The sequence below is a fragment of the Dendrobium catenatum genome, unplaced genomic scaffold, assembly GCF_001605985.2.
Source record: "Dendrobium catenatum unplaced genomic scaffold, ASM160598v2 fragScaff_scaffold_1530, whole genome shotgun sequence".
Classification (NCBI taxonomy): domain Eukaryota; kingdom Viridiplantae; phylum Streptophyta; class Magnoliopsida; order Asparagales; family Orchidaceae; genus Dendrobium; species Dendrobium catenatum.
The window spans coordinates 21,022-31,967 of record NW_021319992.1 but is presented as its reverse complement, the minus strand read 5'-3'; positions in this window follow the sequence as shown (position 1 = coordinate 31,967).

The window sequence follows — 10,946 nt, the reverse complement described above, 5'->3', positions numbered from 1 at the left end:
CTGTATCTCTGTGTTTCTGAAGTTGATATTGTCATTGCTCTGTTGTCAATCTTGTTTTATATACCAAAATGACAGCAATTCATTACCATATAGAACAAATCATTCGACAATTATTTGTCGTCTTGTAATTGGTTTGGTCACAGTTAAATCGGAGGCCTCCGATGACCTAGTTAGGACAGTAAGAGGTATTAGATTTGACTTTTTGAAGAAGGTAGTGAGGTATGACTTAAAAAGAACTTGGTTATTAAAATATTAGTAAATGACCTTTCACTTTAATAGATTAAAATGAAATTTGATCTTGTAACGGACGCATGGCGAAACAGGATTCATGTAGCCTGGCCCCACGTAGTGGGACAAAGGCTTGATGTTGTTTGTGTAATGACATTTCAATTTCTCTTCTGGCAGGAGCTCGATAACCATCGTCGGAACATCTTAACCATGTGTCTTCTAACCAGTAGGAGTTTATAACGTTGGCTTGTGTGCCAAAACAATTAGCTCAATCAGAAATGGCTGTTTTTATATCATTATCTCTTCTCTGATGCTTTAATAACTTAATTCTAAATACACCTATTTTCAGGACTATTTTCCTTCTTCTTCAATGAATGAAACAGTTAGAAATTGTTAGGAGGAAGCTTGACAAGGGTATTAGAAATTCTAAGTTCGGTCTTAACGGTCAATATAATGTACATTTGTTTTCCTGCAAATTTCAAATTTATCTGCATTTTAAGGTACAATCAAGCAGAGAGCATAATTGCAAAAACCACTAATTAAAGAAAGCTCGGAATAGAGTAATAGAAGAAGGATATGATTTTCTTAACTATATCAATGGTTTAGGCTTTTGTTGGAATTCTTGTTGGACATATAATTTTCAATGCTCTGCATGAATCAACTTAGATTTTTTTTTTTTCAATGTAAATTTGACTGATTCTAGCAAATCTCTGCTTGTAAACAAAGGGTATGATAATTTGGCTTTGATTTTTTAACAAAGAGTTACACTGCATTCATTTATTTCCAAGTAAAAAATTAAGATGTTGATTTTGATAAAAGAAAAATAATATGTAAATTTCAACCAAAAAAAAAAAAAAAAATCTTAAGTCATGTCATAGCATGAAATTATATGCCTCCACAGAGAAGTTGCCAAACAAAAGCCTATAACATTTGAGTAGTTAGAAGAAAATAATGATCCTGATCTTCTATTACTCTATCCGAGCTTTCTGTTAATTGCTGGGTTTTTGTTGGCTATGATGCTCTCTGCTTGATTGTACTAAAATGTGCAGATTAAATTTGAAATTTCTGCAGGAAAAAAACAAAGTGTATACTTTATCATGATCCGGTTAAGACCGAGATATAAGAATTCTAAATACTTGTCAAGGCTTACTCCTAACGCTAAATCTAAGACTGTTTCATTCATTGAATGAGAAGGAAAATAGTCCTGAAAAATAGTGTATTTAGAATTAGTTTTTAAGCAAATCTAGCAAAAAGATAATGATATAACAGCCCCCATTTTCAGTTGAAATTTGGACTGAAATTGTTTTTGGGCACCAGCCAACTGTTATAACTCCTACCTGGTTAAAGACACATGGTTAGATGTTCGCGACGTTGGCTTAATTTCGAGCTACGCTGCCAGACAGGAAATTGAAATGTAATTACACAACAACATCAGCCTTTGTCCCACTCGTGGGGCCTGCTACCATGAATCCTTTTTCGCCATTTGCGTCAGTTAAAAGTCAAAAATTCTCATTTAAATCTATTAAAGAAAGGTCATTTCTAATATTTTAATATACAAAGTCTTTTTTTAAGTCACCTCTGACTCCGTTCTTAATCAAAATCAAATCTAATAACCTCTATTCTGTCCTAAACCTTTTAGGTTTCCCCCCAAAATCCCGGGAAAAAAGGGCTCTCCGTTTATATGTGACCCAAAACCCATCTAAGACGACAAATAAATTTGTGAAGATTTGTTTCTAATATGGTAATGAATTTCTTTGGTCATTTTGTTTAAACAGATTGCAACAGAAGAATGACAATGAATCAACTTCAGAAAACAGAGTACAGAAGTTGAATTATATGTCACCTTCTTGTATATGTTGAGCTTGGCCTCAATCTGTTCTTGCAAATGCAATTAACACACTATAATCCAGGGAATAAAGAAACAATGCCGATAAAAGTAAAACTGAACATACTCACAGTTATTCGGCAAGACTTCTGTTCTTACTCTTCTAATTTATCCTGGGTATCTGAAGGCTCTCAAAATCTGGGCATATGTAATCTGAAGCTTTATTCCAAGGAAAACAGACCATTCAATTTTCTTTTTGCAAACCTTCAAAGAAGAAAAGACTTTGTAATGCTCGATGGTACAAAATTAACACTGTTGATGGAGATTACTCAGGTATAGATTTTTCTTTTTTTTTCTTTTTGTTCTCTTGGCTGAGATGGCTTTTGCAGTTCTCCCTTCTGATTGTGAGAGTTGGAAGAAGATGGATGTTTCTCATGAGATTAGATGAGGGAAGCCAAACAAGAAAGGGCTTGGGTTTAACTGCGTGAATTTTTCATAAAGTGCCAATCAATGAGAGAGTTATTGAGAGTTCCAAACCACAAATGCAGCAGAAAAGACAGTAAAGTACAGTAAATTGCCTTTATACAAAGCCAATGTGTTAGTTTTCGCAAATAAACAACTCCCTGATGATGGGGAGAAGAAGGACGTTAGGTAATATAGAGATTGTTCCTAACAACTATTTATATTTAGGGCAGAGTAGAAGGAGAGATCTCTAAGCTCTAAGGAAATTCTACTTAGCACGAGTTTTTATGTAAAATATAAAGGGCTCCCTTAATCAACTCCTTGTTGAAACACCTAATAAATTCTCTTCAGGACCCAAGAATGATATAAACTAGCTCATCCTAATCTATCATACTTTTATTCATGTCCATGTTCCATCTCTTTTTTCAACAACCTTTAATTTGACACATTGTGGCGTGTTTTAAAGAAAAAGGACCATTAAATTTTTCTATAAGTTTCAAAAAAGCATGTTTTTTTATTATCGGTTAAACCTGGCTTGGTATGTTAAATGATGAACAAGAGGCTTAAGTGGTGGGAATGGGTATGAAAAAGAGAGGTGGGGTGGGGAGAAATATTGAATGAGGTTTAGGAGTACTTCGAATAAAAATTTGAACAAATAATGTTATTGGGCAAATAAAAAAAGGAAAAAATTCACTTTTTCCCCATTCCCCGTGGCCTCCCTTCTTTTTCTCGAAGGGAGCTTGAATTCTATGCCCTCTTAATACCGTCTACCTCTAGCATAAGATAGTATAAGGAGAGGAGAAGGTTCCATGGTTTAAAAGTAAAACTGGGCGGACAAAAATGCTCAAATTTCTCTTAATTGTTATATAACATGCCGACCTAGGTGAAGATATCATAAAGGAGATATTAAGGTACCCATGAGAGGATCTGAAAATGACAAGATACCAGCAGGAGAAAGGGCCAGAGATTAGAATCATTAAATTTCATATTGAGAAAAGAAATCAATTGGTAGAGAGAGGAATAAGAGAGAGAGAGAAAAAGAATCTAAGAAAAATAATTAATTACTTTACGCATGATAATAAAAAGAATATCCTTCATACATTATTTAAGAATTACAGTCTAAATTCACAACTATAGGTTTTTAACACATGACCTAAAATTCTTAATTTCATATTAATAAGGGTTATAATCTAAAATTGAAAAAGGTTTATCCAGAATCTCCAAAATCTAATCATATCATCTAAATTAAATCGAAAAATCAAAAATCATTCAAAAGGAATAATATCCACCCAATTTAAGTAAAAACAATTAAAAATCAATTAAATATATTGACTTTCATGAACTATGCATAAAGCTCGATCTACATTTTAGTAGCCTCGATTCTTTGATGTGGGTCCTATTGTTGTATTAGTGTGTATTTGTGTAATCTCAAGAAAGAAGAAATGTAGTGACGTTCTAATCTTCCCTAGTTTTTTTGGAGAAGAGCCAAATGAATAAGGATTTCAGACGTTTTCAATTTTAGTCTAGCAGCTTATTTTAAGTCATTCAGGCTACCAACAATTTATCAAAGCAACCTTAACAGCAACCCCTATCACATTGGCAGTTTAATATTTAATTGATAAATAGCAGCAAGCAGTTTTGCAAAACAAGCTATTATTAAACCAAAACAATTATCGTGATATAAACTATTCACCTTGCTCGCTGACCTGTGAAAACTCAATCCGTTAAACATCGTCGAAAGGCTCACAGTCCTCCGCATCCATAGGTTTTTGCCCTGTTGAATGAAAATAACAAACACACAACACAGACACGAACACATTATATATATACTTCCAAAACATCAAATTTGATACTTCAAGAGAAAAACAAAATTAGAAAAAAAATAAAAAAATAATTGATACTCAAGAGAATCTTTCTCAAATAAAAATGCTGATTAAAGTAGCATATGCCTCCTCTGAAGTGACTTTGAAAAAGAAACTCCTGTTACAAACTATGCATCAAGTAGTCTACTATCTAATTACAGATGATAAACTAATTTTATTAATGGTCATTGAAATTTGGATTGTCAGCACGCCATTCTCTTTGTACTTAGCCAAGAAATCTACCTAGTAATTAAAATTAAATAGTAAGAAAACTTGCTTATGCAGAGCCACAGGCGCAAGGATACCATCCGTGATAGATAAACAGAACTTGAAAAAACTTAATAATGTGCTAAAGCAAGATGATCTATGTTTGACACTATTTTACAGCAGTTACGAACAAACACCAGAAGGAAATAGGAGTAAGCAAAAATGATGCAAGCGCAGGATGAAATCTTTACAAATCAGAATGCAGAGGGGTGAAAAGTCAGCATAGAACACATGTGGAAGATGAGAGAAGTTTTATCAGGACATTGGAGTGCTAGAAGTAGAAGTTATAAAAAAAGCACAAAAGATTGGAAGTTTGAAACATATTACAGAATGTAGTCGTAATAGAAGAAATCCCAACATCAGAAATAAATGGCAAGGTAGTGGCGTTTGATGGTACAGCTGAGATGTCAAAGCCGAGAATGGTAGAGATTGAAGCCAAGGCAACCAAAAATTTCAAACTTGGTCTATCTACAACTTTATTTAATAATATGCATTTAAGACAAATGAATCAACCAATCACATTAGATATTTTGAAATTACTAATTAATTAATATGTGTTTGCTCTCATGACGTTCACACATAAAAACATGGTCAGGCAAAAATTATAGTGAAAAGGCAGAGGGAAAAAACTAATTGGGACCTTTGGCTAATGAAGGCCTATGGCGAACCCCCTATGGTTGAGCAATTCAAAATGTTTATAAATAATCGTGGTGGATGAGGTAACAAACAGTAAATGAGCTCTTTGCATCTCTTAAAGTCTGGCACTCAATTATTGATGAAAACCCAAGGTCCTCCAACTTGGTGGATGCAAAAACTATGCGTTATAATCCATAGTATTTTGAATTTTGATTGTAATCATTTTGATTGATTCAACTAAACTGCATATTTTGGTATTTTCAATTAGAGTCGATATTTATATACCTTGATGATGAACATAAATCTCTACTGCGTGGTTGCACAATCTCGTGATTTTGTGTCATCTCTTTTGCAGATATTACCTATTTTGGACATTGTGATCTTGTTTTTTCTCAACAGTTTTATAAATATCAGGCCTTATTCTAATTCCATGTGGTTTATAAATTACATAATTTATAAGAAATGTAAAGCAATATATTTCATGAATAAAGTTCCTTTCGGAAGCATAAACCCTTTGCTAAACTGCTTCCGGGCTCTAATCATGACTACGTTGTTGAAATTTAAGACATTCTAGCATATGCCATCTCCTTATTTAATTGTGAGGCATGTTTATCTGCTAATTACTCGCCTTTTTCCTTCATCATTTTTCTCTTCTTTTCTCTTCTTTTTTTTCTCTGCTCTTTCTTTCCCTTTATGTGAGGGGTTGTTGGTTTGAAATATAAATTGGTGGCAGAAATAACTCCAAATACAAGGTTTTCAGAATATTTGTGTTTGTTAAAGTAAGACAAATGCAATGTAAAATTTTAATATATTTTTGGAATCCCACCCCTAATATAAATTGTGTGATTTGGGTATTCCTGTAGATTTAATCGATTTTATTAAATACACCATAAACTCATTGTCAGTTATGCGCCCCACTCACCATTGTCGAGGCCAACCACCCGGCCACCATTGGGCGCATTGCCGACTGTCACGCCCATTTATTTTACTTCAAGTCAAAAATTAAAAAAAAATAAATACAGTTAACAACCCTGCATTTATTTTAACACTCATCCAAATAATTCCAAAATATTTCTAAATATATTTTCCTTTTTGAGGCCAACCAAACAGTTGAATGAAAATGTGATTAGTTCATTCAGATCCCTTTATATCTTAAGGTTTTAGGCACCAACCACCAAACAAAAATCTTCTCAATCAAATTACTTCATAATTTTCCTCTTTAAGTGTTTAGTGGCTGATTTATATTAGAGGCAAAAAATATTAATCCATCAAATGTATTTCATGATGCTTTCTACTTTCACCATCAGCCAATCATCCATACATTGCATTGGTTTTTGTTGGGCTTTTAGTTGAGAGGGAGTAACATTCAAGGCTTGAAGAGCTCTCACATCAAGATGCCAAATCTATTAATGGTGTTCAGAATAATAACTGTTTAACTAAAAATGGAAGATTTGAAAAACTAGTATATCAAGATCAAATTGAACCCACATGTATCAACTACCTAATAGAAAAATTAGATGTATTGCGTATTATCATTCAATTTGCAAATTTCAAATTGTGATATGAGGAAATAACGAACGAAGAAATAGCATTTATATAGTATTCACGTTATCCAGCTCGAACAGGTCCATCTCTTCCAATGATATCAATATTTCCTCATTTTAAACAATTAATTTATCTAATGTTTTCCCTTTTTCCACTAAAGATTATGAAAGTTTTTGCTTATCTATGTCCTTTACTTAAAGCCTTCTAAACAACAATTATCATAAGAAAATCACTAAGTCAAGTTAGCCTTTGGCTGAAAATGATGACCACAACTGCTATGTTGTGATGCTATCGTGGACTAGCTTGAAAATAATAAAACTTTTGGAAAAATCCAGAACGGCTAACAGGCCTACAGCACCCCAGCAACATTCAGCTAAAGTAAGCATTCAACAGCGTTGGTTGGTGGAAGAATTTGCAAGTTAATTTCTCATTATAATAAAATGATAGTCTAAGATCTTCTCAAAAATGATTATTGTTGTAAAGCCTCGTCGACAGATGACATGATGCTGCAACCCCTTATGTAAAAATAGCATATGCCGTTCAAGTATGTTTTAGGAGCTTTAAGATATCCAAGAGGTCTCATAAGCTAATCTGGCCCTATGGATAAACCACTTCCGAATTCACAGATAAAACTATAATGTCACATAATTTGTATTACCAAAGTACAAGTAAAAAAATCTAAAAATATTGCTATTTTCTTTGACAAGGATCGTCGTTTTTCTTCATTGAAGCAAGACATTTAATTAAGTCTCAAAATTCCTAAGTTTTGGCATTAGAAAAGGTTCTCATTGGCTATAATATGCAGCTCGCCTAATATATTGATTGGAGATTTGGCTATCCATTAAGAAGCTTTGGTTCAAATGTAGATATATGATCTGTGTATGAATTTGTCTTAATATATATTTTACTATAAATATTAAGGGTACATCAATCAGCGAAAAGTACTTACTCAAACCGATTATCTCCATAAGATCCAAATAGCTTGAAAGCCTCCTCGCCACATCCCAAAGGCGCGGGCAATTTCCGCGCTATCAAGGTACCTGGAAACCTCAGAACTTGAAATGAAGACTGAAGATTCAAATAAGTAAACGTTATTGATGCTATAAGGAATGTTGGACGGTAGTCAGAAAAAAAAGGGACGAATTTTGATTGTGAGGTGATTTAGGGTTCTGTTTTCTCTTACTTCGACTTTGCATCGGAGACGGTGTAAGCGGACGGCCGTGGATCTTCTCGATTACGCGGGCATTCGAAATCCTGCGGAGCAGGGAGAGGGCAACTGATTTCTGTCTCGAGCCGGATTCAAATACCTCAGTAGCGCGGGAAAAAAGGTTGGAGACCGAAGAGCTGTACTGTTCGCAACATTTCAATTAAAGACTCATTAATAACTCATAATTATTTAATATTAAAACTGCGTAATGAGTGCTCAGCCCTGTGCGTGGGAACTTTTATTTGGTCCGATCACTGCAGCTCTAACCTTCAACTGCCATGCGTTTCTCATTATTTTACTGTGCGCCCGAATAATCCTACCCGAACTGAACCCAGAAATGACTCGGTAATTTCCCTCGAATTTTTGCTAGTATTTCTCGGTATTGCTAGGTATTGGTCGAGTTTTGCTTGGCAATAATCAATAACCAAGCAAATTACCGAGCAATAAAGCAAATACCTGAGTTGTAACCGGGTTTTTTTCTAAAAGATAAACCCGGTTACCACTCGGTATTTGCTCGGTAATTGGTATTCACAGACGGTTATTTCTAGTTTATTGTCATGCATACCTAAAACAGATACCGAGCAATGTACCGAGCAAATTACCGAGTAAATAAAAAAAATAAAAAAATAAAAATTAATAAAAAAAAAAAAAGACAATATCGATTGGGTTACCGAGGTTTTTCTAAGAAAAACTCGGGTACAAACTCCGGTTATACCGGTTTTGCTGTATTGGTCTTCAACAGAGCAGTATTTCTCGTTATGGCATGTACAATACCTAACAATAACCGGACGCAAATACCAAGCAAATACCGAGTAATACCTCGCAATACGCAAACAAACAAATTCCGGGGTTCCGATTCTGCTCAAAGTCGTCTGGCCGCGCGGTATGAGAGTAAGAGCACGTGGCGACATGTTATTTGGCGGCCTGAACTAGCTCTACGTCCGGTCAGAGGACGTAATAATTGTTCTTGTGCGCGCGCCCTGATCTCAGCGCGCTGTCCTCCTCAATATACTTCGATGTTTGGGTGATTGAGCGTAGCTGTGTTTGAGTTAGGCATTGTGACACTAACCTCTAGGTTTAAAGTGAACAAGATCACATTGCAGCGCTGCGATTAGAAAAATTATTTTTTTTTAATTGAATTGATAAGTATAATTGGCACACATTTACAATAAATTAATTACTTTTGTATCTATTTCATTAAGTCTAAGCATGACCTGCACTAGTAATAGTTCGTTGTAAGAAATTGTATAGTGGTGATATAAATGTTAAAGCGATCTACATGTTAATGCAATATTGATAAATTATTGCACGTATGATGATTGATAAGATAATATAAGATATAATAAATGGTGTATAAATTGGCAAGAAAGGTTTGTTTGAGTTACGACTGGTTCAAATTTGTCAAGAGGCACATACCATATATAGATGGGTGGGCGGAAACATGCATTCATCTGATGTGATCTTACAACAATATATACCAGTACAAGATTGGAGTTATAAGCAGACAAGATAAGCGCAAATGAGAGGAGTGAAAACTCTTATAATACGCATCTAACATAAATGACAATGATTATCATGATAATAAGATATGACAAAGATACAAAAAAATATTAATATGACTATCATATATCCTGTAATTTGTATTAAAGATGAATATCTAATATTATATGGTATACATGATAATGCATACATAAGAAAATTGAACATGCTAAAACATTTATTGATGTTAACTCCTATACTTATTAATTGATAACAAACCAAATATGAGATTGCGATGGATTCATATAATACTGCTTCGTGTAGCAACTTTCATTGATTATGTTTGGGATTAGATTGAGTCACTGTTTTACTTTTATATATATCATGATATATTTTCATAATGATTGATATTGTGCTCACTTAAATTTATTAGGCTTATTTTGAATATGTTTGATTATTTGAATGATTACATACATTATTAATCTTTTTTCTTCGCATTTGGGTGGCAGTGGAAAGATATTAGTAACCTGTTGTGCTTTTAGCTTAATCATGTGCTTTTTTCAATGATTTCAGGAAAATGAATGGATCCGAGTGAATGGCTAATCAGTGCGTTAATTTTGGGTTATTTTCTTTTATATTTTTCTATTTATTTATTTTGTATTCTAAAATATTAGATATATATGATTTGATGATGTAATTCATGTTGTACTGTAACATGATCTTTTGGGGAATTGAAATGTAAATGTATATATTTTGGAATGATAAATAAAATGAAAGATTGCCTTTTCACATATTTGTTATTTATTTATGAATGGTTATATAACTCTGGTAAATAATTTAGAAATTAAAAGAGGCATTCCTTTCAAAATTCAAGATTTTCAGACATGATAGATGGTATTATGGCAATGGTCGCAAAAAAAATTGATGTAAACTAGCCATAGGAATTGGTTGAGAAAGGTAGAAATTGGGCAGTTCCAATGTTGCATTTTTAAAACTTCATAATTAAATGAATATATATGAATTGAATTGTAATCTTATTGGGAAAGAGAATATATTAGTTTTCAAAATGGATTTGAAAGATCATAATGTACCATATGAGTGATCGTAGAAGCTTCAGTGAGTTCAGATGAAATAATCTTCCGCCAACATCTGCCCACCAAGTCCACCAAAACGCAACAGGACAGATCTTGCGAACCCTTCAACTGGAAAAATTATTAGGTCAGCGTGACCTGATGTAGCTCTACATCCGTAGCCAATATATGTCGCACGTGCTCTCCCTTTACCGCGCAGCCACGACGACTCCGTCTCGCACCGGAATCCGGGAATTACTATGTTCGCAGTATTGTACTCGGTATTGCTATGTATTGCTATGGGGGGGGGGGGGGGGTGGGGGGGGGGGGGGGGGGGGGGTGGTTTTGTTTTTATTGCTTTGGAC